General features: G+C 39.0%; 1 long non-coding RNA gene across 1 annotated transcript; it reads right to left on the reverse strand.

Annotated features, from left to right (window-relative positions):
• Positions 1-661: 661 nt before the first annotated feature.
• On the reverse strand, positions 662-3,358 carry LOC131221764 (uncharacterized). Its single transcript, XR_009159583.1, has 2 exons — positions 3,039-3,358; positions 662-1,381 (listed from the first exon to the last, which is right to left on the reverse strand). It is a non-coding gene; the product is annotated as an uncharacterized LOC131221764 (long non-coding RNA).
• Positions 3,359-6,325: the final 2,967 nt, after the last annotated feature.

Here is a 6,325-nt window from a genome sequence, read left to right on the forward strand (position 1 = left end):
ATCATAGCGATGGGTAAAATCCGTCGTAAAATATAAAAATTAGTCGTCACTAAAAACATTAGCGACGGATAAGGTCCGTCGCTAATATCAGTAAGACAGACATCTTTAGTCCAAAAATTAGCGACGGATTTGGTCCACTAAAATATCTGCAAAAAAATACAGTATATTATTATTATTATTTTTTTTTTATCTTGCACCTGATGGTCATTCAAAAAATAATTCACACTATTGTTTGATAAGAATTCTATTCACAAATTTGGTAACAACTCAATTCAATAAAAGAGGAAATGACCCCAAGTGGCCCACTCCAACAAAAATTGACTTTTAACCCTCCTAACTAAACACTTCTTACCCGGAACTTCAACTGTTGGCTATGCCTTGCCTTGAATTAGCTACTTAGTATCTCCTCTTGTTCAACCTTCTTTTGAGCCCTTCCTACATATATTAGGAACAACCAGATTCAATCCAAGAAAAGACTAGTTTAGTCAACCCTTCATATATTACAAATAACCAACTCAAATCCATTAAAAGAGAATAGTTTAATCAACTAAAACCAATTAACAAAATAAAATATTAGAATTCATCCTAGCCATTAGAGGTTCAATCCAAGAAAAGACTAGTTTAGTCAACCCTTCATATATTACAAATAACCAGCTCAAAGCCATGAAAAGTGAATAGTTTAATCAACTAAAACCAATTAACAAAATAAAATATTAGAATTCATCCTAGCCATTAGAGGTTCAGGTAAGAGCGTTTCTTAACTTCATAGCATTCACTGGGAGAGCACAATACAGTTTGAAAAGATCTTTAGATGTTGGAATCAATACACAATAGCGCAATGCAATCTGCATTTAATGCACTAGTGTCTAACAAAATGACCAAATGAAAGTGTAGGAACTGCGAAATTCCTATTTCCCAACAAGATACACCTGCATAATCAGAAGATAGCAACAACTTGTCAGTGCTTGTAACTGCTTTCATTTATGAAACTGCATCTCTATTACCATTTGGTCCATGAAACCAGACCCAAAAAAATATCTTTGATTCCCCCATCCATCCATTCAACCATCATACAGTTATATTCATAAATACATACACATAAATGTATCATACGATTATATACATATGCAGGGATGGACTTGTTTCAGACCATTCATCCAATGCACTCTACCATTATTTGGCCACAAACCCCAAAAAAAAAAAAAAAAAAAAAAAAAGCCTTCTGGACAATCCTACCCATTCCCGACCGTCTTATTAATGAACTTTTCATTCAAGATGAGCCATTGCTAGCTTGTCTTTAGTGTCCATTTATACAAAACTGCTTAAACAGGATTGTCCAACCACTGATCTTCTTTTTCTAGAGGTCCATTCCCAATTGGACCTGCTGTACATATGGTTAGGATATCATCTGCATATCTGATGCATATGGTTAAGAAATAAAACTTTAGAGTGAGAATGGATCTGATTGAATAAAATATCAGAACAAAAGAAAACAGATACGTTGGAATTATGCTTCAGGAAGGGCTCCTTTCTTGGATGCCTAATTAGAATATAGTTCTAAACCCTGTGATTCAACTGAAACGCCACTCAGTGAGACACCAAGCCAAGAGAAACTCGCTCACGATTGTGACTCGGTCCAGGTCGACAAGGCTCATACCCAACTGGTTGGAAGATATTGAAAAGTTACCGTCTGTATGTTTTTTTGTCTGTACATATGTACATACATATTTGTGTATGGTTGGACGATAGGCTACTATCTGCCAGCAGATATAACTTTCAAAATGCATTTGTGTGCAACATCCAACCTGTCTAATTGGTTAACCCCACTTTGAGGATCACCTTGTGTAAAATTCAGCCCCATCCACTCATCAGGCAGACAACACTAACTATTTTGTTATTTATCAGCGGATATACTTGAGGTTATCTGCTGGGTGGACAATAACGTATCGGCAAAGAGCAATTCTAGTGTAAATCTATATATGTATGTATGGAGTTTTGCTAAGCCCACACGGGTCTACAAGTCAGCTAATGCACCACCCACTGTATAAGCTAGTATGGTAGGCCAATGAAACATCCAAGCCATCCACTAGGTGGAGTTCACTGTGTAGAGCCCAAAGATAAAGGTGGTCCATTCAGTTGGTGTGCCATGATAGTAGAAATAAGCCAAGCGGATTAGAAAACTTTGGCTTTTTTTTTTTCACAACCGTACATTCATTCAGTTGATTGTGGCCCACCTGACTAGTGGACTGACCTGATTCTTGGGATAGGGAATCTCATCATGATGGATGGCTTGGGCATTCCACTTGTTCGCCTTGCTAGAATATGTGGTGGCATGTGCATTAGCTGACTTGAACATGCATGTGGGCTTAGCAAAGCTCTGTATGCATCAGCCAGGGGCAATTTTTCCCATGCAAATAGTTTTCAGAGGATCATGAACTTTGGATTTCAAGGAACATGGGGAGGAATTTGAAACAAACGTAACATGTATTTAGGTAATTTGGAGGCATACGCATGTGTAGCAACCAACATTTCAGATTGTACCTGTCAGCCCCATCAACAGCATGGAGTTTACCTCCACTGGGAATAGGGGCATTTTTGCTGTTTTAAAATGTTGCTGCAATATGCGAGTAGCTTGTTGGCAGTCTTAATTGTGTAGTGTGGAATTATGTTTGGCATGTGAGTCGGTATCAATGTGAGCCTTTGCCATTTCCGGTTCCAAGACCTTGGCAAAGAGGAAGGTGAACGTCTAGTTGGCAGCCAATTATAATTTCTTTTTGCCAATCTACCATTTAAAGCCAACCCCAAATCGATGGAAGAAAGGCTCAGATGATGATTGTATAACAGGAATTTGGAAACCAGGAATTGAAGTTTGGATCATGGGTTTATATATATATATAATGAAAATGTTAATTTTTCTTCCTTTCAACCAGTAGTTTTCATTTTTTTAAAAAAGTTATAAATCCTTACAAAAAACTGTAATTTGCAGATGAACTATATTCTGTTCCTGAAATAGAAGAGAAAGGAAATAAGAGACATACCTTCTCTGAAATTTGTGGTTATCTCTGCATTTTTCTGTTTGGTTTGTTGTGGATTTCAGTTGTTCTAGATCCAACATAGCTTCAATGGTGGAACACCGAAATGGCAATGCAAAACCTTCTGACAAAAATGCTGCTGGGGCACCCAGTGCTTACACGATCAATCTTGATAACTTCCAGAAGCGGCTGAAAGTGTTCTATTCTCACTAGAAGGAACACAAAACTGAGTTCTGGGGTGCTTTTGATGTGCTTGTAATTGCTAGTCCCCCAGCGTCTGATGATCTACATTATCTGAAATCTTCAGCGTTGAACGTCTGGTTGCTTGGATATGAGGTCCCAGAAACAATCATGGTCTTCATGGAGAAACAGATTCATTTCTTGTGTACTCAGAAGAAGGCTTCTTTGTTAGGAACCCTGAAGAAATCTGCCAGGGAGGCTGTCAACCTTGAGATCGTCATACACGTCAAGGCAAAGAGTGATGATGGGAGTGCTTTAATGGATGAGATATTCCAGGCTGTCCACTCTCAGTCTGATAGTCCAATTGTCGGATACATTGTAAGAGAGGCCCCTGAGGGGAGGCTTTTAGAGACCTAGGCTTAGAAGTTGAAGTCCTCCACATTCCAGCTAAGTGATATAACAAATGGATTTTCCTAATGGCTAACCTATTCCGCATAAGGGAGACAGGTGCAGACATTTGTGATTATCATATTCCTATTCCTCAAATGGTCACATTATCCCAAGCAACACTCGATAAAATGATTTAAATGAGAACTTTCCTGAATCTCTAACAACTAGCTGTCAAAATATAACCATTCCATAAGACTCAAGAACTTCCCATCTTCTCGTCGCTCAGTCCCCTTCCAAATGTCGGGCCCCATATCACTTGGTCACCAAGAACATTGCAGCACTAAGAAACTAGAGCCTCTTTCTCCCTTGCCACTTGGAACTAACTAGTGTAGGCACCAGAGAGAACTATCACTACACTAGACATCCTCCCAAACCACACCATGGATACATCATCTAAACCAATGATAGTCCCTTCTTAAATTTGTTGTTCCCCACTAAACATCCTATGCATTTGTTTATTTTTTTCATATTAAAAACATAAGAAGCAATGCTAGTTCCAATATAAACCATTCAAATTCAACCGGATTCACAAGAAATTAATATGGGACAGTTGGAACGATACTTGAAAACAACTGCAGGACCTTTTGAGGGTTAGTGAACCGTCGTAAGAAATATCGCATTTGCCAAAGCAAAGAGATCTTGCACTTTGATGACATACCTGACAACACATGCGAATTGAAGGTGTTTTAAGGGTGGATCCTTTATCACGGAAAGCAGGTACTTCGTGTACTTTGGCACCAAATATATATGAACTAAACAGAGAAAATCACATTAGTCATTCTATCGTAATAGTTACAAATAATAACTTGTTAGGAAGTTCCACATAATCATTGATAAAAGAAGAGGAAGACAGCCTGAAGAAAGTTCAAAAAGTACAAACAAAATGGTTGGAGAATTCCCCGTTGATGGGTGCTCCAGTGGTATTGGTACCATTGTAAGCTCCCAGTATTACCAAGCAGATGTGGGGTCCACATGGTGTTTATTTCACATCCAACCCATCCATCAGATGCATCCCCTCGGGCTGCCCCCATGGCCCAAAAAGTAGATCAATTCAAAACTCTGGTGGGCCACAGTACAACGAACAACAAGCGAGGGGACGCCCACCCTTGATTCTCACCAGGGCCTGCCTAAATTGCAGAACATCTGATTTTTGTCCTGATCCTTTTCCAGGGCAGATGAAGGGTCTTCACAGCCTGGATTCCATATACACAACACAGTCAGCCCCCATGCAAATCAAGGGTGGGGGTACCCTCTCAACTTGTCACCCATGCTGTGGCCTATCTAAGTTCCAATTGGGCTGATATCAGGCCCTGTTGGCAACATGTGCCAATGCATCTGAAGGACAGGTCACATATCATGAATACATCAAGTGGGGCCCACTTCTGCCAGGTACCACCGTAGGTTACAGTGGCAACGGTACCACCAGAGCACACCCCTTCCCATTTTCTGTAGCATTTTCTTTGGAGGGCTATTAATATAAAGAGGAAACAATCCATCGAAAACAGAAAAAAAAAAAAAAAAATTATCAAGAGGAAACAAATGAGGTGAATAGCAGTTTGTCATTGTTATAATAGTGGATCCAAAGAGAGTTTATTGGCAATCTTTTGGAAGCATTCTTTCATCATCATCATCTAAGCCTTATTCCAATTAATTGGGGTCAGCTACATGAATCCACCTTTCCCCTCTACCAAGGGCCATACCCTCAGTTAGACCATAGGACATCAAGTGTTTTGGAAGCATTCATGACAGTCCATATTACTAATTTAATTCCTTCGTCGTCACCTAACAGTTTGGAAAAGGAGTTAGACTAGTTTTGATTGTCACAAACTAAACAATGTGAAATAAGAGTATGAGATAAAATCTATAAACAAACCGGGAAGAGTACATTGATGGATCAAATGCCAGTGATCACATTTCTATTACTTAAAGATAAATATTCTAATTTAAGGTTTATAGAAAGTAGTTTGGATTAGCGTCATAGTTTGAGGTTACTCGGCCTCAGCACATCATTGCCAGCTCGCTACCAACACATTGGATGCCATCTCTGGCGTTATCTAGGGTAATGAGTATGTTTATTGAGATCCACAATATCCTGTTCTTCTTCAGATCTTGGATGGCCGTTGCCCTTAATAGAGGTTTATGCATTAGATATGCACAAAAGAACAGACTAAGGGCATGGACAAGGAGAGTGGCTGAGATTGTTACCCTTTATAGGTTATAGACTTATCAGAGACAATAATCCTTACGGGAAACCATGGGCAGCTGGGGTTTCATCAGTATTCCACATGCATATCATGCAAATACATTCTCATCAACAAGCAAATAGAAGACATATAGGAGCAAAAGGGCTTCATACCTGCTTAAATAGCTAAAAGGCCCTCAGTAGTCAAGAAAGTTAACTAAGTTCTAAGTTCTATTTGACGTAGGTGAATTCCAGAATGATTCATATTGACAACAGAAGCAAGAATCTATACTTAAAGACAAGTAGGAATTCCCATCCTCTACTGCATTCATCGACATATCCATGTAGATAACGATTTAACAAGTCTATTTCATGGAACTTAACATATTATCTTCTCCGATCTCTTCAATGATTTCAATAGTGGAACCATCAGATGTAGCTAAAAGTAAAAACCCATTCATCAAAAATTTCATGCTGCCAG

This window comes from Magnolia sinica, chromosome 12 (assembly GCF_029962835.1).
Source record: "Magnolia sinica isolate HGM2019 chromosome 12, MsV1, whole genome shotgun sequence".
Classification (NCBI taxonomy): Eukaryota; Viridiplantae; Streptophyta; class Magnoliopsida; order Magnoliales; family Magnoliaceae; genus Magnolia; species Magnolia sinica.